Below are 27,984 nucleotides of genomic sequence, written 5' to 3'. Positions count from 1 at the left end.
GATGGATAGAGGTCCCACTGAAGCCTAGTAAAGGGATAGATGTGGGGTGAGAAAGGAAGATTAGAATATGAAGATGGAAAGTTGGTAATACATTTATACTAAGCTATTTTTTGCTGAATAATTTATTGTGCCATTGAAGGAAAATATTTTGGAATAAGTTACAGCTTCATGGAAACATAAGAGCCAGTAGGGAATTTTGAGTTATTAGAAAGGACAGGAATACGGGGCTAATAAGAAGTCAGGGTCTAGACAGGATATCTGAATGTCTTCTCCCAAAGGAGTTACTGTAATGAGGTCAGGAGGTCACGAGCAGGTTTTTTTCATGCAGTTGAAAAAAAATATTGAGATGACATTCAGAACATTCTATTTCCATATCTGACCCATCACAACTATTACAGTCTTCAGTGACGAAAAAATAAAATGTATCTTCCTATACTGAAAACATACAGAGCCAGAGACTTCACAAAAATAAAATGTTCAATTGCTTGAAATTGAAATTCTAAATAGATATGGCAGTGGAGAAACATTTCCTTCTCAGTAGCACTCCAGCATCTTTAGCTGGAGCTATCAGCATCTTAATTTGGCTGTGGGGACTTCGTGTGTGAAATATATAGAGTGTGTTTTTTAAAGGTTTTTGCTGGACAGTCAGGTTGTGATGGAGAGTTGAAATGTAGCCTGTGGCACTTCTTGTCCAATATTGTGCACGTCCCTAACAAGAGACAAATGATTTCATTGTGAGATGAATACGTGTGAGGGACTAATAAACCAGTTAGAGCTATTATCAGAGTAGAGGAGCCGCCTAAGTGACAGCATGACTGAAACACAGACCCCATTCTCCTCTGCATTTGCCGAAAACGTGAATTCATATGCAAGCATGCTCTTTGGCGGTCTTAAGGACATCAGTGTGAAATTTAAACATTCCAAACTTTAGAGTCGGCTTTTTTCTAGGCAGAGAGTCGCACCAAAAATGAACTCACAGAAACAATCAATTCCATCACAAGAAAAGGTAAAGATCATATTGCTATATTAATTGCTTTATTGCCCTCCCCACCAAAATCCCTCAGTCAGGAAGATGCCCTGGAGAAGGGAATGGCTATCCACTCCAGTACTCTTGCCTGGAGAATCCCATGGACAGAGGAGCCTGGCGGGCTACCGTCTCAGTTCAGTTCAGTCACTCAGTCGTGTTTGACTCTGCAACCCATGGATGGCAGCATGGCAGGCCTCCCTGTCCAGCACCAACTCCCGGGCTACAGTCCACATGGTTGCAAAGAGTAGGGCACAAGTGAGTGACTAACACTTTCACTTTCACCAAAAAACAAAGGACAAGGTCCATAGCATTATAGACTTCATAATTATCTCTGCCCTAATGGAGAGAGAAGTCAGGGGAAAGAGAAAGAAGAAAAATCTCCCCAATATAGCTTCTTTTATGGAGTGTAAGGACTTTTGGAGAAGATAAGAATGTCTTAATTAGTTAATTATTTCTACAAACATACATTAATGTCCCACTACTAATGATGTTTTTGTATGCTCAGGTGAATAAAAACGAGAAAAACTTCATCTCCAATCAAGTTCAGGTATGTATGGCCAGCCATTAACAAACTTATAAAACAATACTTTCAGGGTCTTTAGCCTCTTTTTTTCCCCTACTATTTCTTATTTTCTATTACTGTTTTCTCCTTTCAGTCATTTGCCTTCAAAGCTCCTTTCAGAATCATCCTGACAATATTCAGTGACCTGTTTAAATGGCCTATTTCAAACAACCACAAAAGGAAAAGACAGAATCTTCCTCATGGCAATGATAAGTTTAAATTTAAACAAAAAGACTGCAATGTTATACACATTACTGAAAATCTTAACAAGAATGGTTGATCACAATATTTTTAATTCTCACTTGTTTCTTTCTAATCTACTTCACAGCTTCTCTGGTGGCTCAGTAGTAAAGAATCCGCCTGTTAATGCAGGAGACATGGGTTCGATGCCTGGGTCAGGGAAAGATACCCTGGAGAAAGAAATGAAAATCCACTCCCATATTCTTGCCTGGGAAATCCCACAGAGGAGCCTGGTGGGCTACAGTGAGTCCATAGGGTCGCAAAAGATTTGAACACATCTCAGCAAATGAACAATAACAAATCTACTTCACAGAGAGCTGAGAGAGTAAACACAATAAAATGCGATTCTACTCACGTCACTTCTCCCGTGAAATTCTTTCCACAGCTTTTTATGAACCTAAGATAAAAATCAAATCCTTAAAGGAGACTTACAAGCCTTGCATGACCTCCTATGCCATCTAGTGCCCTTCTCCTTTTAGTTCAATAAGCATAAGCCAACTGGGCTTTCTTTTAGTTGTTACAGAGTAGATCTTTCCACATCAAGAGTTTTTATACTCCTTTGCCTGCGCTGGTTCACTGGGTCCTCCACGCTTCCAATTCTCAAGCCACTTCACACACACACACACACACACACACACCCCTTCTCTCTCACCATCTGCATAATTCATCTTTCAGGTCTCCATTCAAAATACCAGTTCCTTGAAGAAAGAAATCAGTCTTCCTTCTTGTCCATTATTTTCTTCCTAGTACCATGCCTAGTACCTAGCCCTATAAGACTATTCACATGTGGTGACTATACTTCTAACATAATTACTAATTAATTTATTTCTCCCCTCTGTACTGTAATCTCTATAGGGGTAAGGACCATGTCTGTTTTAATACCATATGCCTGTCTAATACTGTATATATTTGCAGCCTGGTACACAGCAGGTATTCAATATGTATTTATGGAATGAAAAAATGAATAACTAGAATATTAAGATCAATAAAAATGAATAAATCATAATTTATGAAATTAGACTCAAATTAGGTCTGAGTTTCTTGGCAAATAGAATAAAAAGAAGAAAACTGATCCATTTTAATCAGTTGTATATCTATGTGTTCAGTCTCTCAGTTATGTTTGACTCTTCTGTGACCCCATGGACTATAGCCCACCAGGCTCTTCTGTCCATGGAAGTTTTCAGGCAAGAATACTGGAGGGGGTTGCCATTTCCTACTCCAGGAGATCTTCCTGATCCAGGGATCAAACCCATGTCTCTTGCATCTCCTGCATTGGCAGGCGAATCCTTAACAACTGTACCACCCAGGAAAATCAAACCATTTTTTTCAAGGCAACAAAACTTTTCCTTTTTCTACAGAATGTAGAAAACTTTCTCGAAGAGATAATTTTCCTTCACAGTTCAAATCACAGTTTATATATGTGTATGATCATGAATGAGTCTGATTCCATTAGACTCCAAACTTCTGAAAGGTACAGACCTTGTCTGACTTGCCAAAACATGCCAGCATATAACACAGGGTCTGAAATAGTAAAGGCCCTGCTAGTAACCCATTTATTCTTTCATTCAGCAAATATCTACCAGACAATTACTAGGTATTTAGCACCAAGATAAAAAAAACCACGAATAACTGATGTAAATAGTATACCTTACCATTTTACAGCAACAGTAGTCATAAATTTCACATGGCTGTTTTAGGCTTTTCTTGTTTATGCTGACATTGTTGGCACTTGATAAAGTCTGAAGGAAAACATTAAAACATGGTAAAACTACATAATGAGGAGCATAACAAAGGTTTTCCACATACTTCGCTTTTTAAAGGCTCAACCTGTTTTAGGATAGAATTTGGAGTAACTGGAGGAACTAGGAAAGACCCTTACTTCTCTGAGTTTATGCCAGAACCAGGAGAAGAAAAAAACACTCAAGTCTGAGCTTGCTGATGACAGTTGGAGTTCCTCTGTGCTCACATTTGTGCTAAAATATCCCGCAGATTGAGGCTGTTTCATCAAATTTTCTTTTCCTAGTAGCAGCAGTCAATAAAGAGTCAAACTACTTTTCTTTCTTCTCTCAAGCCAATATTGTGTTTTTTTAAGTTTATGGTTACCAAGGCGGGGGAAGGGCTAAATTAAGAGTTTGGAATTAAAATATATATATAGCTAATACTGTATATAAAATAGATAACCAACAAAGACCTACGGTATAGCACAGGGAACTATATTCAATTGTCTAATAATCTATAATGGAAGAGGATATAAAAAAAGAATATATTTATTTATATATATGCATAACTGAATCACTTTACACCTGAAACTGGCAGAACATTGTAAATCAATGATATTAAAATAAAACAATATTAATCTAGTGTTTTCAGCAGCCCAGCACCAGGAAGTTCTTTTCATTTGAAGGGCTTTATAGCAGAGGAGCCTGGAGGGCTAGGAGGGTCCATGAGGGTCATCAAAGAGTCAGACGCAACTTAGTGACTGAACAACAAGTTCAGTTCTGTTCAGTTCAGTCGCTCAGTCATGTCCAACTCTTTGCAACCCCATGAATTGCAGCACGCCAGGCCTCCCTGTCCATCACCAACTCCTGGAGTTCACTCAAACTCACGTCCATCGAGTCCATGATGCCATCCAGCCATCTCATCCTCTGTCGTCCCCTTTTCCTCCTGCCCCCAATCCTCCCAGCATCAGAGTCTTTTCCAATGAGTCAACTCTTCGCATGAGGTGGCCAAAGCACTGGAGTTTCAGCTTTAGCATCATTCCTTCCAAAGAACACCCAGGATTGATCTACTTTAGGATGGACTGGTTGGATCTCCTTGCAGTCCACGGGACTCTCAAGAGTCTTCTCCAACACCACAGTTCAAAAGCATCAATTCTTCGGCGCTCAGCTTTCTTCACAGTCCAACTCTCACATCCATACATGACTACTGGAAAAACCACAGATTCAACTAGACGGACCTTTGTTGGCAAAATAATGTCTCTGCTTTTTAATACGCTATCTAGGTTGGTCAAAACTATCCTTCCAAGGAGTAAGCATTAGTTATTCAGAAATGTGTAGAAGGAGAATGGGAGAGGAAAAACAAGATCATGATTCTTGGGCTACTGTTCCTGATATCACCCTCAATTTAGGCCATTCTATTTTAGTTTCCTAAAGCAGAATACACAAGTCATCAAAAAAAAAAATTAATAACTGAGTCATCTGACCTCTTCTCCTTTAGGACTTGTGTTGAATCATGAAGTTTGGCAGAAGCAACCAAAGATAACTCACTCATGTTTCCAGTGGATTTTTGCACGTGTAAAGACATCCATCACAGTGATCCATTTCATAATTCCTCTGAACCTCATGAAATCTGATCATGAACATCAATGAGCCTCCTGAGGGTTCTGCAGAGATCACACCACTTTACATGAAGTGAGTCAGGCAATAGGTGAACTCAGTGTTCCTCATAAAGTGAGACTGAATGGCTGAGTTCCACTGAATGGATGCCTCCTTACCAGAATGGCAGCTTTACTGGAATCATTTAGTCACTGCAGACATCATTACCCTTTACTGTAAGATGGAGGAAAAAATATGTCTTGTCTATTTCACAGGATATTCTAAGGATAAAGCGATATTAGGCACATGAAATTACTCTCTGACATTTCCAGGGGAGGAAAGGATATGAAGTTACCTCCTCAGTCTCCGTTAGCAACTACTCTATCTTTTCCAGGTCTGTTTCATCCCTCTCCCACTCAGCCTTCCCACAGAATGTGTGTGAAGTTTTGGGGTTGAGGGTTAAAGGAAAGCTTGTGCCTTTTCCTCCCATCAGTGTTTATCACCAGAAATATATTTTACATACACAGTAGATTCCACTTTTGCCTGAAAATATGCATACTGACATCTCTCTAGATAAAGATGTTAGAAAACTTTCAATGTGATTTTAAAATGAAATTTAATTTTATTCCAGTTATTACCAAAACACTAAATCTTTTTGGACACTTGAAAAAATAATGCAGGATAGGCAAGCTTCACTTATTTCTTTCTTTATTTTTGCAAAGCAGGAGAGAACATCAAACCAGAAAAACAAGAAGAACTTCAAATATGTATAAAATTACACATCCCACTTTTGGTGAAATAGTCCAAATGCAAGAATCAAATTGCTCATACTCTCACTTAAATAGCTCAGCAATATCTAAAACAAATGAGTCACAAGCTTGTTTTTGTATCACTTACCTCAGATTTCTTTTTTCAGGAGAATTTTTGAGAGGAGAAATAATGTCACTGATAGTTTCATCTCATGTCCTGGGAAAAAATAGGGCAGAAAATTACCCACCTCTGGTGCATTAGATGTAGGCATGCCTAAACTATTCAAATAATCCATAGCACCTATGTCTGCACAGACTTTTGAATGATTCTCTTTGATAGGAGTTACTTCCCTACAGTGGGCATTCAGCCCTAATCTTCACTGCCCTTCATTTCTCAGATTTTTTCCCTCTATAGTTCTGTTTATTTATCCTAGGATTGTCAAAGCCCTAGTTGATTTCTTGACTACCAAATGGGGAGGAATGTATCAAACCTGTTTTCAGTGGTTTTACCTAGCCAGGAAAATAAGCGCCATTCAGTCACTCCATCACTCAAAAACACTTTCTCATATTTTCATACATTTGTGTGTACTAGAACAATGCTAAACACATGAGGATCAGAGATTAAAAGCCAGAGTTCTTACTTTCAAGGGTGTCACCATTTGGTTGGTATAGACAGTTAAGGAGGTAATTACTATGTAGATACATAGAAAACAATCACACACACACACACACACACACACACAAATAGGGGGAGATACACACAAATTACTATCAAAGCACACAAAAAGGAGCACTAACTCAGACTGAGGGTAAAATCAGTCAAACCTTAACGGAGATCATATTTGAGCTGAGTCACAATTAGGCGTAAATTTGGTCCCCAGTGGATATCTGACAATATCCAGAGGTATCTTCACTCATCACAACTGGGAGCTTGGTCCTAACTCTACTGAGTAGAGGGAAGGCATGCTATTAAACACCTTACAAAGCACCAGGCAACCCCCCACAACAAGGAATCTACGGCCTCAAATGCCAAAAGTGCCAAGTTCAAGAAACCTTGTTGTAAAGGATGAAAATGCAATTTAGATCGCTTTATATCAAGAAAAAGGGCCATATATTTGAAAACTCCAATGATATACTCATTCACTGAACAAGTGAACATCAAGTGCCCACTAGGTTTGGGTAATGTCATAGGTACAGGAGACAAAGTGTGACCAAAACAGGAAAAGTCCAGGCCTCCACGGAACATATACTTCACTGAAAAGAGATAAGCCATAAAACAAAGTGCAAATAGGTAAATAAATAATATATCAAACAGTAGACATCCTAAGATGCAAAATTAAGTAGAATAAGGGATGAAAGTCATGTTAGAGAACCAGGGGATAGTGGGTATACAGTGATCAGAAAACAGCTTCCTTCAGGGGGCGGTACACCACCTGGCATGCAGGATCTTAGTTCCCTGACCAGGCATCGAACCCTCACCTCCTGTGGTGGAAGCACAGAGTCTTAAGCACTGGACGATCAGAGAAGTCCCAACAGTTTCCTGTTTTAGGCAGGATGGTCAGAGAAGTTCTCGCTTATATGTCCACATTTGAACAAGGATTTGAAAGAAATGAGGGGGAAAACCATGTGAATACTTGGAGAAAGAATATTCTAGTCCAGAATGTACAAAAGTTCTCTGAGAGAAAAGTCACAGGAATAGCAGTGATAATCACTCAGTCGTAGCCGACTGTGACCCCACGGACTGTAGCCCGCCAGGCTCCTCTGTCCATGGTATTCTCCAGGCAATACTGAAGTGGGCTGCCATTCCCTTCTCCAGGGGATCTTCCTGACCGAGGAATCAAACCCAGGTCTCGTGCATTGTGGGCAGATTCTTTACCGTCTGAGCTACCAGGGAAGAAGGAACTGCAATAAGGCCCATTTGACAGGAGTGCACATGGATGACAGGGAGACTGGGAGGAGGTGATATTAGGGTGCAGAGGAGAGCTGGTCTGCCTTCCCTGCCCATGGTACCCAGGCAACTGCATTCACTGTGGGTGAGATGGGAAGGTTGTGAGCAGTGGCTAACAAGACAGGTAAGTTTGAGTCAGAGGATGATGCAACTGGAGATGCGTGTAACAGACTGACTCCACCATTCTGTCAATTAGACTTAGAGCAGGAGACCAGGTAGGGAGCTACAACAGTAATCACGGCAAAAGAGGATGAAGGCTTGGATAAGGATGTTACAGCAGAAGGTGTAAGAAGTGGTTAGAGGCTGAACATATTTTGCAAGCAGAGTTGATCAACTTTATGGGTAGAATGGACATAAGATATGGTGGGAAGAGAAAAGTCAATGATGATCTTGGAGACTTTTGCTTTCTGAGCCAAGTATAAGTATTTGTTGGAGGTGCAGGTGAGGTGGAGACTGACATGTTTAAGAAACAGAATGGACAGTAAAGCTTTGGTCTATCATGTGAAGCAGAAGACAGAACAAAGTGAGATCAGAGAGGCCAGAGGAAGCATCCCTAAGTATGTTATTCTAAGTGGAAAGGGAAACTATGGCAGGGTATATATATGTGTGTGTACATATATATATAATGTATATAATGTATATATATATATATGTACACACATTATTTTTTATTGTGTATATATATATATAATTCTTTATTACATATAATGTATATATATACATATATATTCTTTTTCATTATGGTTTATTACATGATATTAAACATATAATTCCCTGTGCTATACAGTAGGGCCTTGTTGTTTATCCATCCTATATATAATAGTTAGCATCTGCTAACCCCAAACTCCCAATCCATCCCTCCCCCACCCCTCCTTGCCAACCACAAGTCCATTTTCTGTGTCTGTGAGCGTCTGTTTCTGCTTCATAGATAAGTTAATTTAAGTCATGTTTCAGATTCCACTTACAGTGATATCATAGAGTATTTATCTTTCTCTTTCTTACTTCCCTTAGTATGATAATTTCTAGGTCCATTCATGTTACTTCAAATGGCATTATTTCAATCTTTTTACGACTGAGTAATATTGCATTGTGTACATATTCCATATCTTCTTTATCCATTCATCTGTCAGTGGACATTTAGATTATTTCCACAACTTTGCTCTTGTGAATAGTGCTGCTATAAACACAGGGATACATGTATCTTTTGAAATTACAGTTTTGTCCAAGTACATGCTCAGGAGAGGGGTTTATCAATCATATGACAAATCTATTTTTAGTTTTCTGAGGATATTCCATGCTGCCTCCCACAGTAACTGCACCAATTTACACTCCTTCCAACAACGTAGGAAGGTTCCCTTTTGTTCACACCCTTTCTAGCATTTGTTATTTGTAGATTTTTAACGATGAGAAAGGCCACATTCTAAAACATAACTATAACAAATATTTCAGTTCAGTTCAGTCGTTCAGTCGTGTCCGACTCTTTGCGACCCCATGGACCACAGCACGCTAGGCCTCTCTGTCCATCACCAACTCCCAGAGTTTACTCAAACTCATGTCCACTGAGTCAGTGATGCCATCCAACCAACTCATTCTCTGATGTCCCGTTCTTCTCCCTCCCTCAATCTTTCCCAGAATCGGGGTCTTTTCAAATGAGTCAGTTCTTCACATCAGGTGGCCAAAGTATTGGAGTTTCAGCTTCAGCATCAGTCCTTCCAATGAACACTCAGGACTGATCTCCTTTAGGATGGACTGGTTGGATCTCCTTGCAGTCCAAGGGACTCTCAAGGGTCTTCTCCAACACCACAGTTCAAAAGCATCAATTCTTCGGAGTACTGGAGTTTCAGCTTTAGCATCATTCCTTCCAAAGAATATCCAGGACTGATCTCCTTTAGAATGGACTGGTTGGATCTCCTTGCAGTCCAAGGGACTCTCAAGAGTCTTCTCCAACACCACAGTTCAAAAGCATCAATTTTTCAGAGCTCAGCTTTCTTTGTAGTCCAACTCTCATATCCATACATCACTACTGGAAAAACCAAAGCTTTGACGAGACAGACCTTTGTTGGCAAAGTAATGTCTCTACTATTCAATATGTGGTCTAGGCTGGTCATAACTTTCCTGCCAAGGAGTAAGTGTCTTTTAATTTCATGACTGCAATCACCATCTGCAGTGATTTTGGAGCCCAAAAAAATAAAGTCTGACACTGTTTCTACTGTTTCCCCATCTATTTGTCATGAAGTGATGGAACCGGATGACATGATCTTCGTTTTCTGAATGTTGAGTTCAAGCCAACTTTTTCACTCTCCTCTTTCACTTTCATCAAGAGGCTCTTTAGTTCTTCTTCACTTTCTGCCATAAGGGTGGTGTTATCTGCATATCTGAGGTTATTGATATTTCTCCTGGCAATCTTGATTCCAGCTTGAGCTTCATCCACCCCAGCATTTCTCATTATGTACTCTGCATATAAATTAAATAATTAGGGTAACAATATACAGCCTTGCCGTACTCCGTTTCCTATTTGGAACCAGTCTTGTTCCATGTCCAGTTCTAACTGTTGCTTCCTGACCTACATACAGGTTTCTCAAGAGACAGGTCAGGTGGTCTGGTATTCCTATCACTTTCAGAATTTTCCACAGTTTGTTGTGATCCATACAGTCAAAGGCTTTGCACAGTCAATAAAGCAGAAATAGATGTTTTTCAGGCACTCTTTAATTGCATTAAAGATTTACTGAGCATGGCCCCGCCCATCAAAGCAAGACCCAGTTTCCCACTCAGTCAGTCTCTCCCATCAGGAAGCTTCCATAAACCTCTTTTCCTTCTCCATCAGAGGGCAGACAGACAAAACCACAATCACAGAAAACTAACCAATCTAATCACATGGACCAGAGCCTTGTCTAACAAATACCTCAGTCATCTTTATTTCCTGCTAGACTAGAAACTGGGTGAACTGGCTTAATGGATGTTAGAAAGGTTTCCATTGATAATATTAGTAGCTCATAAACAGTAAAGTAGATACTATAAATGGTGTCTCATGGGTGTATGGAAGTAAAAATCACCCAAATGAGAGCAAGTAACAGGTATTATTCATAGCTTTATATAAGAAGGGATCCAGTCACCATCACTCACATGTGGCAGAGAATCAAAGGCAGACAGAGGAGAAAGAAACCTTCATAGGGGAGAAATGGGAATGCTTTGATTAGAGGCTGTTGGCATGGGGAACATGCAGGTAGACTAACCAGAAGCATGCTCAGTTCAGTTCACTCCAGTCACTCAGCCTTGTCCGACTCTTTGCAATCCCATGGACTGCAGCAAACCAGGCTTCTCTGTCCATCACCAACTCCTGGAGCTTACTCAAACTCATGTCCATTGAGTCCGTGATGTCATTCAACCATCTCATTCTCTGTCGTCCCCTTCTCCTCCCGCCTTCAATATTTCCCAGCATCAGGGTATTTTCCAAGGAGTCAGTTCTTCACATCAGATGGCCAAAATATTGGAGTTTCAGCTTCAGCATCAGTCCTTCCAGAAGCATGTATCTTATATAATTGGTTTATTTCAACAATAATTACGTTTTATAATGTCTATTTAAAAATAGTTTCCAACATCCTTTTGGTGACTCACCATCTTAGACTTATGCTAAATTAACTAATAGCTATTCACTAAATGTCTAGATCATTTCTAAGTAAGATTAAATACTGAAACATTAATTGCTAAGCATAATTAAATTTCATGTGCTTTAGCTTCTTATTTTATATGGTACAGAAAGGTAGATATTTGAGAAGCTATAAGGAAGCAAATCTGGTAAAAAACTATGGGATGGTATACTCGTAACTTTTGCCAGTCTGTTATAAAATGCTGGCGTATGATATATAATTCATAATTATCTATTCCTTAGTTCTCTAGAAAAGTTAGTACTTAAAATTTATCATCAATGTGTATAAACTATTAGAAACAATAGGGCAAATGGAAACAACATTGTGTTAAAAGTATGCAAAGTGTGTAGGATGGAACAGTTGTTCCAGAATAAGAAAGAGGAAAATGTGGGAACAGCCAGAATGCACACGAAATGCAGAAAAAAAAATTCAATTTCTAGTGGTCAAATCTAGCTAAAAATTTACAAGTTTCTACAAAGGAACTTGCCTTTCATACTGTTTACCTTAAAAATAGCTGAGAAAAGAAGAGAAGTGAAAGGCAAAGGAGAAAAGGAAAATATACCCATCTGAATGCAGAGTCCCAAAGAATAGCAAGGAGAGATAAGAGAACCTTCCTCAATGATCAATACAGAGAAATAGAGGAAAAAAATAGAATGGTAAAGACTAGAGATCTCTTCAAGAAAATTAGAGATACCAAGGGAACATTTCATGCAAAGATGGGCTCAATAAAGGACAGAAATGGTATGGACCTAACAGAAGCAAGAGATAGTAAGAACAGGTGGCAAGAAAACACAGAAGAATTATACAAAAATGATCTCAATGATCCAGATAACCATGATGGTGTCATCACTCACCTAGAGCCAGATATCCTGGAATGCAAGGTCAAGTGGGCCTTAGGAAGCATCACTATGAACAAAGCTAGTGGAGGTGATGGAATCCCAGGTGAGCTATTTCAAATCCTAAAAGATGATGCTATTAAAGTGTTGCACTCAATATGCCAGCAAATTTGGAAAACTCAGCAGTGGCCACAAGACTGGAAATGGTCGGTTTTCATTCCAATACCAAAGAAAGGCAATGCCAAAGAATGTTCAAACTACCGCACAACTGCACTCATCTCACACACTAGCAAAGTAATGCTCAAAATTCTCCAAGCTAGACTTCAACAGTATGTGAACCAAGAACTTCCAGATGTTCAAGCTGGATCTAGAAAAGGTAGAAGAACCAGAGATCAAATTGCCAACATCTGTGGATCACAGAGAAAGCAAAAGAATTTCAGAAAAACATCTACTTCTTTTTCATTCTCTATGCTAAAGCCTTTGACTGTGTGGATCACAACAAATTGTGGAAAATTCTTTAAGAGATGGGAATACCAGACTACCTCACCTGCCTCCCGAGAAATCTGTAGGTCAAGAAGCAACATTTAGAACTGGACACAGAACAATGGACGTGTTCCAAATTGTGAAAGGAGTACATCAAGGATGTATATTGTCACCCTGCTTATTTAACTTCTATGCAGAGTACATCACGCGAAATGCTGGGCTGAATGAAGCACAAGCTGGAATCAAGATTGCCATCAGAAATATCAATAACCTCAGATATGCAGATGACACCACCTTTACGGCAGAAAGTGAAGAGGAACTAAAGAGCCTCTTAATGAAAGTGAAAAGGTTGACTTACAACTTAACATTCGGAAAACTAAGATCATGTCATCTGGTCCCATCACTTCATGGCAAATAGATGGGGAAACAATGGAAACAGTAGCAGATTTTATTTTCTTGGGCTCAAAAATCACTGCAGATGGAAATTAAATTTCATGACTGCAGCCATGAAATTAAAAGACATTTCCTCCTTGGAAGAAAAGGTATGACAAACCTAGACAGCATATTAAAAAGCAAAGACATCACTTTATCAACAAATGTCTGTCTAGTCAAAGCTAGGGTTTTTCCAGTAGTCATGTATGGATGTAAGAGCTGGACCATAAAGAAAGCTGAGCACCAAAGAATTGATGCTTTTAAACTGTGGTGTTGGAGAAGACTCTTGAGAGTCCCTTGGACTGCAAGGAGATCCAACCAGTCCATCCTAAAGGAAATCAGTCCTGAATATCATTGGAAGGACTGATGCTGAAGCTGAAGCTCCAATGCTTTGGTAACTTGATGTGAAGAACTGACTCATTGGAAAAGACTCTGATGCTGGGAAAGATTGAAGGCCGGAAGAGAAGGGGACGACAGAGGATGAGACGGTTGGATGGCATCACTGACTCAGTGGACATGCGTTTGAGCAAGCTCCATGAGATGGTGAAGGACAGGGAAGCCTGGCATACTGCAGTCCATGGGGCAGCAAAGAGTTTAATACGACTGAGTGACTAAACAACAACAACTATATATGAACTAATCAACAGTAAACTGTTGAAAAACTAGTTTGGTTTCCTCTCTGATAAAATTACAAAAGTTTCTTGGGTTATTGGTTTGCTCTTTGTTGTTCAGTCACGAAGTCATGTCCGACTCTTTGCAGTTCCATGAACTGTCGCACACCAGGCTTCCCTGTCTTTCACTCTGTCTCACAGTTTGCTCTTAAGAGGCTATAAAAGGTTTTCTTTACCTTCTGACTCATCCACCTAGGAAGTAAAGACTCTGTCTAGAATAATCTCTCTGCTTTATGTTGACTATATCATGTCCTTGATTATTTAAAATAACCAAGTTTTATCACTTTTGATAAAGCTAAGAATTTTATTTTACAATTATGTTACCTCCTATATTTACTTTTGAAATCTTTTATTGTCATTTTAATTAAATAGGCAGCCAAGCATGGTTTCTGAATGACTCATGATTCAGTTTAACCAGGTGTTCAAACCTTCTAACAACATTTGATATTTTGCCTTTCCCAAAGCTAATCCTAAATTATATCTTTTACATCTAAAATTGTATGTGAGATTTCCCAGAGGGCCCCAGAAAAGGTCACAAAGGATCTTTTACCTTGCTAAAAAAAAAAAAAAGATTTAAAAAAAAGACTAGGATTTTTTAATATGTTAAATTGCTTAGGAATCACTGTCAAATAAGAAAAGATACCTAATCTTCCCTAGGTTGTGTTTGTATAGGTAAATGGGTAAATATATACGTGTGTGTGTGTGTGTATTTCAAAAATTATACGAATTCCTAGAAATGTGTCAATGTCCCTGATGTCCATAATAAGTCCTGGTGCTGCTATGGCTGATCTCAAACAACAGTACGGTTTTGTCAAATTGTAATTCCAAGATTTTCTTTAATGTATGTCTCAGAAACAGCAGAATATCCTTGTCAGTTGCATTATTTTTGCAATTAATTCTCATAATATCTTTATACACAGCCATTTTAAGTCTCTTGTCATTCACAGAGAAAGGATGCTTCCCTGAAAGCTCTTACAATCCTCTGTCCCGTACCTGACCTTCAGGTACAGGACACAGTGCATCATCTTCAACCTAAAGGGACTGTCTCAGAGATGCAGGGAAGAACTCTGTTGGATTCTGATGACATTGCTCAAATAACACTGAGCGCACCATGCTACCAAACTGCGTCAGGATTTCCAGAACTCTGGTAGAGAAATTGCTGGGTTCATGAGATTGCTAACCCCAGATCAAGCAGGACAAGAATTAGTCCACAGGACTGTATGAACTGATAAAGGAAGATTATGCGTCTTGTTTGGAACATTATTGGTACTTTAATATCTTTCCTTGAGATAAAGAACCCCTTTCTGTTTTCTCCTAAGCTATAACTCATAAAAATTTATTAAATAATCTTTTACAAACAAAAATGAAACATTTATCTTTTCTCCCTGCCTGATTTCCCTAGAATTCAGAAATTTTTGAGTATTCTTATTTTCATAGCAATATAATTATCTGCTTATGTTCACCAAAAATCTGTCCTCCTTTTAACAGAACATAATTAGAAATATTAATTAAATAACCGAGGCTTTGACTATACTGTCACATTTGAGAATGATTTGCATAAAATCAGATATGACTAGATAATTTTAAGGAATTTTAAGATCAACTTTATGGAACCAATTCCAAAATCCTCTTGGGAAAACTAGCCTGGAACCCAGGTTATATGTTCCCAGCCTTAGAGATGAGTAAGAAAAGTCACTCCTGGCAAGCCAAGAAAATAGGAGATATTGGGGATCCCCAAAAGACAGGAATTCATCCAAATCTATAAGTACTGCACATAAAATCTGGTGACAAGTTCAGCTTCCTGCGCTCAAGAGGCTTTTAAAGTTCCAATCTGAAATTCCCTATAAAAGCTTTCATCAAAGCAAAATTTAAAAGGTATATGTGGTTAATTGCCATTCTTGCTGTACCTCTGTAAATAATCAGGTCAAACCTAATGAGGCCAGATTTCTTTTATGATGGAAAATACTGTTACTTTGATTATCACTGATCAGAAGTGAGGTGACTGTGGACAGAAATTTTTTGTTTCAGTAGAAAACTACATCACAGCCTTGCGCATTGTCAGATCCTGGTCCTATTCATTGTCTTCAAGCTATTTTCTTTTTACCTTTTTGTAAACTGCATGGTATTGATACCTATCTGTAAATTATACTAGATCCTGTCATCTTGCACAAATTGTCAGTTCCTGCTGCTGCTGCTGCTGCTAAGTCGCCTCAGTCATGTCTGACTCTGTGCGACCCCAGAGACGGCAGCCCACCAGGCTCCCCTGTCCCTGGGATTCTCCAGGCAAGAACACTGGAGTGGGTTGCCATTTCCTTCTCCAATGCATGAAAGTGAAAAGTGAAAGTGAAGTCGCTCAGTCGTGTCCGACTCCTCCTGACCCCATGGACTGCAGCCTAACCAGGCTCCTCCGTCCATGGGATTTTCCAGGCAAGAGTACTGGAGTGGGGTGCCTTTGCCTTCTTCAGTTCCTACCAAATTTTAAATTTTTGCAGTTTCCTTCAGCATCTAACTTCAACCCTCCAAACTTACATTTTTAATTCTTCTCCCACCCTTCTGACTTGGAGTCACTGAAAACTAAAACTTGACACTGCCACCGCCACCCCCAAATCCTTCCTGGACCCTAGATTGCCTTGTAGCTCGCCTCTCCCCCAGGCTACAAAGAAGCCCTGTGACCTGAAGCTGGGTCTCTTTGTACAAACTTTGAGGTCTCATCATTCAGCAGATCATGCATGGATAACCTTCATGCCTGAAGCTGCTGCTTTGTGGGCTCTTAGGAAATTCAGTGCAACTCCCACATCTTCCATGCTCTGCTCTGGAAAATAATCATGAATATGAACAATCTCACCAAAACATCTCTAATGTCTAAAGTGAAAGTGTTAGTCACTCATTCATATCTGACTCTTTGCAACCGCGTGGACTGTAATCCATCAGGTACCTCTGTCCATGGGATTCCCCAGGCAAGAATACTGGAATGGGTTGCTTACACCATCCAGCAAATATTCTCTACTGCCAAGACTCAGCAGATGTTTCAACTAGTCCTTCAATCACAGAAATTCGCTGAGCAAACTACATGGGACTCATTTTTTTAAGCTTTTTGATGGATGCCTGGCTTCTCTGGAACAAAAGGGAGGACTGGCCAAGGCCCAGTGCCTCAGCATTTCCCTCAGCCTGACTAAATTTCAGACATGCTCCTTCCTGCTTCCAGATGCCTGACCTCTTTCTTAAAGCATTTACCTCAAAAAATTTGTAATTGTAAATGTAAATCTTTTCAAAAGCTTCTTGCTAGTCTTACAACCCAGGAATATCCTTCTCAGAGACCTGAGAGCCATCCTTCTGAAATGCAATCACTGAGGTAGATAAAGACCCTGTCTCCCAGTTTCCATGGGAGGATAGGAGCCTAACTCTGGAGGGCATCTTACTCCAGGTTGTGAAATTATCTCCTGCCATAAACATACAAAAAAGTTTATTTTTCCTTTGAATAAAGCCAATTAGCAAACAAAGATGACCTAAGATCCTCCTAACTCAGGTCTTTGTTACAGCAGAGTTGAGCTCAGAATCAATTGTTGTCTTCTACAACTGTAGTCACAATCTTGAATAAAATCTTCCTCACCATTTAGCATTATCCCACCGAATTTTTTGCTTTGACAGTGGCTATCATGATTTATCACTGGAGAAGGAAATGGCAACCCACTCCAGTGTTCTTGCCTGGAGAATCCCAGGGACGGAGGAGCCTGGTGGGCTGTCGTCTATGGGGTCGCACAGAGTCGGACATGACTGAAGCGACTTAACAGCAGCACCATGATTTATCAAAAAAAAAAAAAAAAAAAAGAACCAAATAGTTAAGACAGAGCAAATAGACTAAGCCCATGTACAGCAATCTGAACAACCTTGGACCAAGTATCCTCTTTAAGTAGTCTGCTCACACTTTCAATCATGGATATTATCATAGGATTTTTGCACAGATTAAAGTCACTAACATTTATAAAACCTAGCACACTGCCCAAAGAACCTGACCATCTAAAGCACTGTTAATGCCTCTTCCTAACTCATCTCCTTAGTCACTTAACACACTGCAAGATGACTTATTGGTTTTATATGTTCTATGTCAGAAACTGATACTCCTTTTAAGAGACTGCATGTGATCTGCAGGTATTTCATTTCTTTTAATGGATAAATGTCAGATATAAACTCCCTGGAGAGATCATGGCTCCCGTTGCTTAAGGCAGGCTCGCCTAGAGGTACCATTTTGGTAGGCTGTGTGTGTGTGTGTTTCGTCACTCAGGCGTGTCTGACTCCTCTCAACTCTAGGACCAGTAGTAGCCTGTCAGGCTTCTTTGTCCATGGAATTCTCCAGGCAAGAATACTGGAGTGGGTTCCCATTCCCTTCTCCAAGGGGATCTTCCCAACCCAGGGATTGAACCTGGGTCTCCTGCACTGCAGGCAGCTTCTTTGCCACCTGAACCGCCAGGGAAGCCCTTGGTAGTCCATAGGTATACAAAAATCTGGAGCAGCTGAAAACACTGTAAACTGGAAATGTGGAGAGAACAGAACAGAAGGGAATAGAAGACCTAAAATCGGGAAGCAGATATTCACACACTTCTACAACTCTACAAAAGCCTTTCCCTAGCTTAGACACTCTCTCAGGACCCAGTTGGAGAAGGCAATGGCACCCTCCTCCAGTACTCTTGCCTGGAAAATCCCATGGATGGAGGAGCCTGGAAGGCTACAGTCCATGGGGTCGCTAAGAGTCAGACACGACTGAGTGACTTCACTTTCACTTTTTCACTTTCATGCATTGGAGAAGGAAATGGCAACCCACTCCAGTGTTCTTGCCTGGAGAATCCCAGGGGTGGGAGAGCCTGGTGGGCTGATGTCTATGGGGTCACACAGAGTCGGACACGACTGAAGTGACTTAGCAGCAGCAGCAGCAGCAGGGCCAGTTCTGCTTCAGGCAGTTGAGGCTGACCTCTCTCTCCACAGCAGTATCTGGAGGCATTCTCCCTGGAAGCTGCTCTGACCTCATTCTCTTTTAAGCCGAATTAAAAGAGATGTATTGTTTTAGACTAATAACCTACAACCCTATTTTATAAAACATTTTCAATAAATGCAATCTTTTGGGGACAAGTATAATTTTCTAAAATTAACTCTCACCCTTTATTAGTACTTGTTGTCTCAAATTGGGAAATGGGAACATTAAGTGCCCTTTTCATGGGTTTCATTCATCTGTTAAGTATCTAGAGGCCAGCACTTCAATCAATACCTGCAATCTTTTGGAATTAAATTGCCTCTGTTAAGAAGCTAGAGAAAATGTCTTCAGATGATGAAATACTTTGTGTTTATCTCCATTTCCTTTGTTCAGTTGTTTTGGAACAAATACACATTTTTGCCTAATTTCAATATCACCTGTGAATGTTTGTAATCATCCTCACGCAGCATTATGCACAGGAGTAGGAGTGGGGAGCATTTCCCACTTCTAAAAATAGTACTACACTTCTGAAAGCTGCTTTTTTTTTTCAATTATTTTGGTAAATTGAATCATATTTAATATGATTAAGTGTGGAACAGACACAGACTGTTTAAATAACACCTGTAAGGACTGATTGGATTAAGGAAATGATTTGTCTCCTCAAAACTCAGATCATTGTTTACCCAGAAAAAAAGGGCACACTCTCAATGGAGGATGGCTACGAAACTATTCCCATCTCTCACACAACCAGGTTGGAAGTGTTGACCTGAAACAAACAGACCACCAAATATTTCTCCAGCAAACATAGGCTTATTTGGAATCAGCAGAGAACTGCAATTTGGGGTCTGCAACCATGACAGCCATGTGTAGGTCCCCTCATCACAAGGGAAGAGAATTCTTTTCCAGAGGGGAAAGGAGGCTGGGAGGGCTTAGTAAACAAAGAGTTCTCAGCTTCTCATTGGCAGAGCCCTTGCCAGGAAAAAAAAAGAGGAGTCTGTTTTTTCTCTTGTGCTCTGCTACAGTCAGAGGGTGTAAGAGCTCCCCCTTCTGGTTTTTTATTTAATTGGGGTTTCTGTTTGTTAATTTTTAACATGTGTTAGATTTTCCCCACTCAGTGAAACAGAATGCTGTTTGTATTGATTGGAGCACATTGTATTATTTGTGTAGGAAGGAAAAAGACAAATGATTGTTAATGAAGTACAGCTTTGGACACTGTCATAGGACAACCAGTTATCACAGTTTTCCTGGATTGTCCCAATTTTAGCACTGAAAATCACGCATCCCAGACACACTCTGTGCTGTGTGGTTGGTCGCTCAGTTGTATCTGACTCTTTGTGACCCCATGGACTGTAGCCCACCAGGTTCCTCTGTCCTGGGGATTCTTCAGGCAAGAATACTGGAGTGGGTTGCCATGCCCTCCTCCAGGGAATCTTCCCAACCCAGGGATCAAACCCAGGTCTCCTGCATTGCAGGCGACTTTTTTTTTTTAACCATCTGAGCCACCAAAGCAAGTCTGAGTTGGTCACTGTCAGGGATGAAGAAATTGTTCTCTACCCTCTAGGTTCTTCTGGCAGGTTGGAGAATTAAATTAGCATGAGACAGATTAACAGGAGAAAAACCAACAAATTCAATAGCATGGATGCACACAAGAGACCCAGGAAAACTGAGTAACTTGGCAAAACAGCTGAAGCTCTCACCTTAAGTGCCATCTACCATTAAAGACAGAGAGGATACTGGGTAGGGGGAGTGGTTTGGGACTTCAAAGGTGAAGAAGGCAATTTATTTCAAGACGGAAAAGCAAATACTTGGTAAGTAAATGTTTACTGGGTCATGCAGAGGCAATGGACACAGAACTGACTCTGATCCCTAGGCCCTGCCAAGTCTCCCTGACCCTACCTAGACCATATACTTTGTTATCTCTGGTGATAGCTCTAGTCCCAGAGCAAGCCCTTTCCCTAAATTCTTTTAGGCAGTAAAGGGGAGTAACAAGAAAAACTTCCTGATGCCTCTGTTTCTTAAAAAATAATCAGCCTAAATCAATCCTCAAGCCAAATAAACACATTTGTGGGTAGGAAATTTTGTTCTTCTGTATCATCCTACCACTGGACCGCCTTCCATCCTTTCTAAGTATTTCATCTTTATGGAGAACTTTACAGTGGCTTTTGATCATTTAAATACCCGGCCAATAGTTTACTCAATTATTTCCTATTATAAGAAACTATTTAAGGTTAACTATATTATCCATGAAATTTTAAAGGTTAACTATATTAACCATTAACTTCTTAAGGTTAACTGTATTAACCATTAACTGTGGGAACACAGCTTGGGGGCTCCCCTGGTAGCTCAGTTGGTAAAAAATCTGCCTGCAATGCAGGACACCCCGATTCAATTCCTGGCTTGGGAAGATGCCCTGGAGAAGGGATAGGCTATCCATTCGAGTGTTCTTGGGCTTCTGTGGTGGCTCAGCTGGTAAAGAATCCACCAGCAATGCGGGAGACCTGGGTTCGATCGCTGGGTTGGGAAGATCCCCTGGAGGAGGGAATGGCTACCCACTCCAGTATTCTGGCCTGGAGAATTCCATGGACAGAGGAGCCTGGCAGGCTACAGTCTTTGGGGTCACAAAGAGTCAAATATGGCTGAGTGACTTTAAAGAAAAAAAATGGGCACACAGCTTAGTGATTTCATCAGCGTCCCCCTAGGCAACAGTGAACATACCAGTTATTTTAAAAGAGAGAACTTAATATAAAGAACTGTTGGGGTTCCCTGGAGGTCCAGTGGTTAAGAATCTGCCTTGCAATGCAGAGGATACCAGTTCAGTCCCTGCCTGGGAAGACCCCACATGCTGCAGAACAACTAAGCCAAGGCATCACAACTACTGCTCCCACACTCTAGAGGCTTCAGCCACGACTACCAATGCCTGAGTTCCCAGAGCCTGTGCACTGCAACAGGAGAAGCCACCCCGCCAAGAGGCCAGCGAACCGCCACCAGAGAGTAGCCCCCACTCGCCACAACGAGAGAAAAGCCCCTGCACAGCAGTGAAGACCCAGCACAACCCAAAACAGTAAATTAATAAATGATTGTAAGTGGTTAACATTTATTAAAACTATTTTTAAATAAATAAAAAGAACTGTTAACCAGTGAGAGATTGGATACACAAACAGGCAATGGTTAGACCATATGTGACAATGGAACTCCGACCCCACAACTACTACAGCGGTCAACCCAAGTTTGGTCAGGAGTTGGTTGGTGACAACCAGCCTCCATATTTTTGCCCCCGCTTCCAACTCACAACCAATCAGAGAAAGCCAAATATGCCCTTGAAATCAGCCACACAAGAAGGCCCACTTCTAACGAGCCCACCTCCAGCTTTTTCATACAGAAACCTCCCATCAGGGCATGCCCAAAGCCCTTCCTTTGTTTTCTCACTATCCAGCTTCCCCACTCACATTCCCGCCTTCAGGACTCTGCCAAATGCAGGTGACGGTGGATGACCTTGAGTAAACAGAGTAAACAGCCTGTATTTGTTCTCATCCAGGTGACCTTTGCTTATTTCTACACCAGGTTTTGGTTACCCAAAAAGGCACAAAGGGAGCACTTTAGTTATCACAGGAAGCAGCTGCTAGTACTCAGTCTGGGGTAATGAAGGGAAGAGATTCGAATTATTAATAGGTAGAAACTTGGAGAGAGGGCCTTTCCCACAGACCCAGGATGATAACGTACCATGAACTCAACCCTCCACACCATAGGTTGAAAGACGAGCTACATACACATACATGATAAAATATTTACATTCTAATAATGGAATCGATGTTCCTTACTCAGGACCTACTCTGTCCTAGGTCAGGTAATATCTAATGCTACTCCAAGTATGGTTTAAGAATCCTTGGGACCCTCAAGACCCTATGCTGCTGCTGCTGCTGCTAAGTCGCCTCAGTTGTGTCCAACTCTGTGCAACCCCATAGATGGCAGCCCACCAGGCTCTGCCATCTCTGGGGTTCTCCAGACAAGAACACTGGAGTGAGTTGCCATTTCCTCCTCCAATGCATGAAAGTGAAAAGTGAAAGTGAAGTCACTCAGTCGTGTCCAACTCTTAGTGACCCCATGGACTGTAGCCTACCTGGCTCCTCCGCCCATGGGATTTTCCAGGCAAGAGTACTGGAGTGGGGTGCCATTGCCTTCTCCGCAAGACCCTATCAATGACTCTATAAAGTCAAAACTATTTTTAGAATAATGCTAAGAAGTAATATGTCTGTCTTCATTATGCTGGCATTTGTATTGGTGATGTAAGAATAACCAAGGGAAAAACTGATGGCACCTTGGTATGAATCAAGGCACCAAAATTAAAATGTATCATACTAATTGTACTCTTCATAGCAATGCACTTGTAAGAAAAAATTAAAGACTTTAATGGACATGAACTTGGGCAAACTCCAGGAGATGGTGAGGAACGGGGAGCTTGGCGAGCTGCAGTCCACATGACTGCAAAGAGTTGGATATGACTGAGCAACTGAACAGCAAAGACTTTAATTTTGAAAATTAAAAGACAAAAAAAAATTAAAAACTAAAAGCCAGCTTCATTTAAGATTGTTTTTAATGAAGCAGTAGGAATTAATTTTGCTAAGTTTTACCCCTGAGTGCCCGTTTTTTAATATAGTATATGATTAAATGAAAAGTGCACACAGAGTTCATCTGCTACATACTGAAGTGCATGCTATGGTTGTCTCGAGGAAAGGGACTCGTCTCATCATTTGAGCTGCAAGCTGCACTTGCCACTTCTTTCATGGGATACCATTTGTACTTGAATGAGCAGCTAAAGCACAAAATGATGTTTTTCAGACTTCAGTATTTGGCAGACGCTTTCTTGAAAATGAACATAGTAAACCTGTCACCTCAAGAAAAACAGCTAACAATATTTGTGGCCACTGATAAAATTTGAACTTTCAAGTGAAAATTAGAATGTTGAAGACTTGTATTTACCACCACAAGCTTGACAGTTTTCCAATACTTAAAGACATTGTTGATCCAATGGATAGTGAGCTTAACAAATGTGTTTTTTTTAATATCCTATGACAAAATATGTCAACATTTGGATGACCTGCACAACTCAGTAAACCAATATTTTCCAACTGACCCATGCACAATGCATTAAACCGTACTTAAATGAAGGATCCATTCAAAGCACAAGCCAGATCAATGGATTTGAATATTACAAAGTATGAATGTTTTTTGATACAGTTTAAGATTCCAGAATGCAACTAACCTTCTTATAAACCATCATTTGTTGAGTTTGCGTAGAATATCTATAATAGAGCATATCCATGATTACCTAAAAAGGCTATAAGAGCAATTTTCTCTTTTCTAGCAACATATCTATATGAAGCCACATTCTTTTCATGTATGTCAACCAAAACAATATATTTCAAAAGATCAAATGCAGAGGAATATACAAGAATCCAGCTTTCTTCAAGACATTAAAGAGATTGACAAAATATAAAATAATGCCACTCACTAAAGTTCTGGCTTGGGGCTGGTGCACTGGGACGACCCAGAGGGATGGTACAGGGAGGGAGGAAGGAGGAGGGTTCAGGATGGGGAACACATGTATACCTGTGGTGGATTCATGTTGATATATGGCAAAACCAATACAATATTGTAAAGTTAAAAAATAAAATAAAATTTAAAAAAATAAAAAAGTACATGGTTATTTTAATTTCATTTATGTTAACATGTCATGGGTTTATTATTGCTTTATGTAAATAAATTAACAAATAAGTGCTTTAAAAAATACTTCTCAGTTTTAAGAGTAAGTATAAACAGAACTCATGTAAATAAGTTTTTTGAGATCCTCAATAATTTTTAAGAATGAAAGGAGCTTTGAGTCAAAACTGTTTGAGAACTGCTGCTTAGATATATCCCCTCAGTTTATCTTCAATCATTCTTTGAGATTATTATTGGATTTTCAGATGAACTGCCTGAGATTCAGAGAGAATAAGTAAGTTGCTTAAGGTCATTTAGCCAGTTAGTGGGTGCCAGAGTTTCTATAATTAGCTACTGGATGTGTACACAATTGACTAAAATAGTACAAAATATCCAGGTAAGGAAAATCAGAGAAAAAAGAGCAGGTTAGTAGGCATCTGATAGTAGTTGATCAAGAGATAAAATTGTAGGAAACTGAGGTTTATAGAGCATATATTTTTGTGACTAATATCAGAAATTTTTGCATTCTCTTAAATTCTACTGGGGAATCTTGTTATCATTCAGAAGGACAATCCAACATCACGCTAGCTTTTGGGAGGGTCATAGGGCATTTGGCTGGGATGTGTGTGCCCGGTACTGGTTATATATTTGGAGCTTCCAAATGCTATAGCAGATGGCTGAACAGATTTGTCATCAAATGACTTCAATCGTTGGGATGATAAGCACAACATTTGGCCTTCAGTAAATGCCTAGAAAGAGAAGGCAGGACAGCAGGGCCTTGCCGCGCATTAGAGTACCTGTGGTCTAGGTGGTTCACGTAAATTACATCTTATTTCATCCTCACAACAGCCCCTAAGAGGTAAGAGGCTCTCTCATGTTTAAAATAGGACCAACGAGAGACTTCTATGGTGGTCCAGTGGTTAAGAATCTGCCTTCCAAAACAGAGGATGCATGTTTGATCCCTGGTCAGGGAACTAAGATCCCACACACTGCAGGGCAACGAAGCCTACATACCACAACTAGAGAAGCCCACGTGCTTCAGCTGGAGAAAACTGCACACCTAATGAAGAGCCCACACACTGCAGTGAAGAAGACCCAGCACAGCTAAATAAAACAGGACACATGGTAAGACTTAAAAAGTATTGTGAAATGCTCTCAGGGGGGAAACTATAAGAGCAAAGAGGACCCCCCTTGGAAGTTTGGGTCCTACATGTAAGCCAAAAGCTGAGAATGAGGGGCAAAAGCTCAGTTATCAGAACCGGAATAATCAAGACCTGATTACCCACATGGCCGCCTCCATTTTAAATCACAAAGGCTTGATTTAAGTGATAACCTGAAGTGTGCAGCCAGATATCTCTAGTTATGGGAAGTGAAAGGGCAGTAGAGATCAAGACCCAAGCGAGACTTGACAATGAGAGTCATTATCTAAAGTTATCACCTTTGAAGATTATTAGCATTCTACTGTGCTCACCTCCCTACTCTCACTTGAGATGAATTTTTAATGTATTAAATTTGAATAATATATAAGTCTAGATTTCTTTATTTTCCTGACAACTAGCTAAGTAAAGATTGTAAGGAGGGCTAAAATTCTACTATATTTGAATATGTGTTGTCTAAAAGATTTTCACAACATTGAGGAGTCACATCATGATGATGTGTCTCCTAATTATGTTTACAAGGCATAACATGGCTACATTAAAAATAATTTGTGCTTCCCTTCGAAGATGTGTGGGGAAGACAAAGATGGATGTGTTTCCATGAATGCAAGCCCATCAAGTCATTTTTTCTCTATGCCCAGGCAGGAGGAGAGATCTTTACCTGATTTTAAACTTGTAGTGCTGCTCAAAGAAACTACCTTCTTCAGGTTGCTCCTTATGTCATCACTACCTGCTGCACGGTCCCACAAGAAGGCTGGATGATCCAGCAGATCACCACCTGCCTTGTGGCCTAAAACAATGTCCAGAATTCACTCCTTTGAGACCACAACTTGCCAAGATATGACTCTTAATTAGAAGATGAACCAGAAAAGTATGTTGGATTAGAAGTACTAAGATCCAGTTGTGACCACTTGTGCATTTTAAGAGCCTTAGAAAAAATTGTATAAGTGATACCAGACCACCTGACCTGCCTCTTGAGAACCTATACGCAGGTCAGGAAGCAACAGTTAGAACTGGACATGGAACAACAGACTGGTTCCAAATAGGAAAAGGAGTACGTCAGGCTGTATATTGTCACCCTGCTTATTTAACTTATATGCAGAGTACATCATGAGAAACGCTGGGCTGGAAGAAGCACAAGCTGGAATCAAGACTGCCGGGAGAAATATCAATAACCTCAGATATGCAGATGACACCACCTTTATGGCAGAAATTGAAGAGGAAATAAAGAGCCTCTTGATGAAAGTGAAAGAGGAGAGTGAAAAAGTTGGCTTAAAGCTCAACATTCAGAAAATGTAGATCATGGCATCCGGTCCCATCACTTCATGGCAAACAGTGGAAACAGTGGCTGACTTTATTTTTCTGGGCTCCAAAATCACTGCAGATGGTGACTGCAGCCATGAAATTAAAAGACGCTTACTCCTTGGAAGGAAAGTTATGACCAACCTAGATAGCATATTAAAAAGCAGAGACATTACTTTGTCAACAAAGGTCCATCTAGTCAAGGCTATGGTTTTTCCAGTGGTCATGTATGGATGTGAGAGTTGGACTATAAAAAAAGCTGAGCGCGAAAGAATTGATGCTTTTGAACTGTGATATTGGAGAAGACTCTTGAGAGTCCCTTGGACTGCAAGGAGATCCAACCAGTCCATCCTAAAGGAGATCAGTCCTGGGTGTTCATTGGAAGGACTGACATTGAAGCTGAAACTCCAATACTTTGGCCACCTGATGGGAAGAGCTGACTCATTTGAAAAGACCCTGATGCTGGGAAAGATTGAGGGCAGGAGGAAAAGGGGATAACAGAGGATGAGATGGCTGTATGGCATCACTGACTCAATGGATATGGGTTTGAGTTGGTGATGAACAGGGAGGCCTGGCGTGCTGCGGTTCATGAGGTCGCAAAGAGTCAGACATGACTGAGCGACTTAACTGAACTGAATAACAACTAGGATTAACTTGATAATCAGGATGAGATGAGCTAACCAAGGGTGGAGTAAGGCAGTGGAGCTTAAATTGTGATGACAGAATTGAGAAGATTCACATCACCATCAGCTTTCCTATCTTACTCTCTTGCAATATTTATGCCAAGGATGCCTCTACAATTTCCCTGCTTTGAGCTGTGTCTCCTGTCCTCTAAGGTCTAATGTTTATATTTATTCCTACTTATTTTAAGGTCCTGGTCAATGATTTTCCCCACTCTCATATTTCCCCTTATATCATTTGTTCTTATTAATACATTTTTTTTTAAATAACTG

General features: G+C 40.3%; 1 long non-coding RNA gene across 6 annotated transcripts in view; it reads right to left on the bottom strand.

Annotated features, from left to right (window-relative positions):
• Window positions 1–27,984, bottom strand: part of LOC147366665 (uncharacterized) — a 312,135-nt gene that overhangs the window by 260,845 nt on the left and 23,306 nt on the right. For all 6 annotated transcript variants that reach the window (XR_015169445.1, XR_015169444.1, XR_015169446.1 and 3 more), the window contains exon 2: window positions 6,041–6,109. This is a non-coding gene — a long non-coding RNA (uncharacterized LOC147366665). The remainder of the gene's footprint in view (window positions 1–6,040; window positions 6,110–27,984) is intronic.

The sequence above is a fragment of the Bos grunniens genome, chromosome 8 (genome assembly GCF_055505025.1).
Source record: "Bos grunniens cultivar Pamir isolate PY7600 chromosome 8, Bosgru_T2T1.0, whole genome shotgun sequence".
In the NCBI taxonomy this organism is placed as follows: domain Eukaryota; kingdom Metazoa; phylum Chordata; class Mammalia; order Artiodactyla; family Bovidae; genus Bos; species Bos grunniens.
The sequence above is the reverse complement of the archived record's forward strand: the minus strand, read 5'-3'. Positions and strand labels throughout refer to the sequence as shown.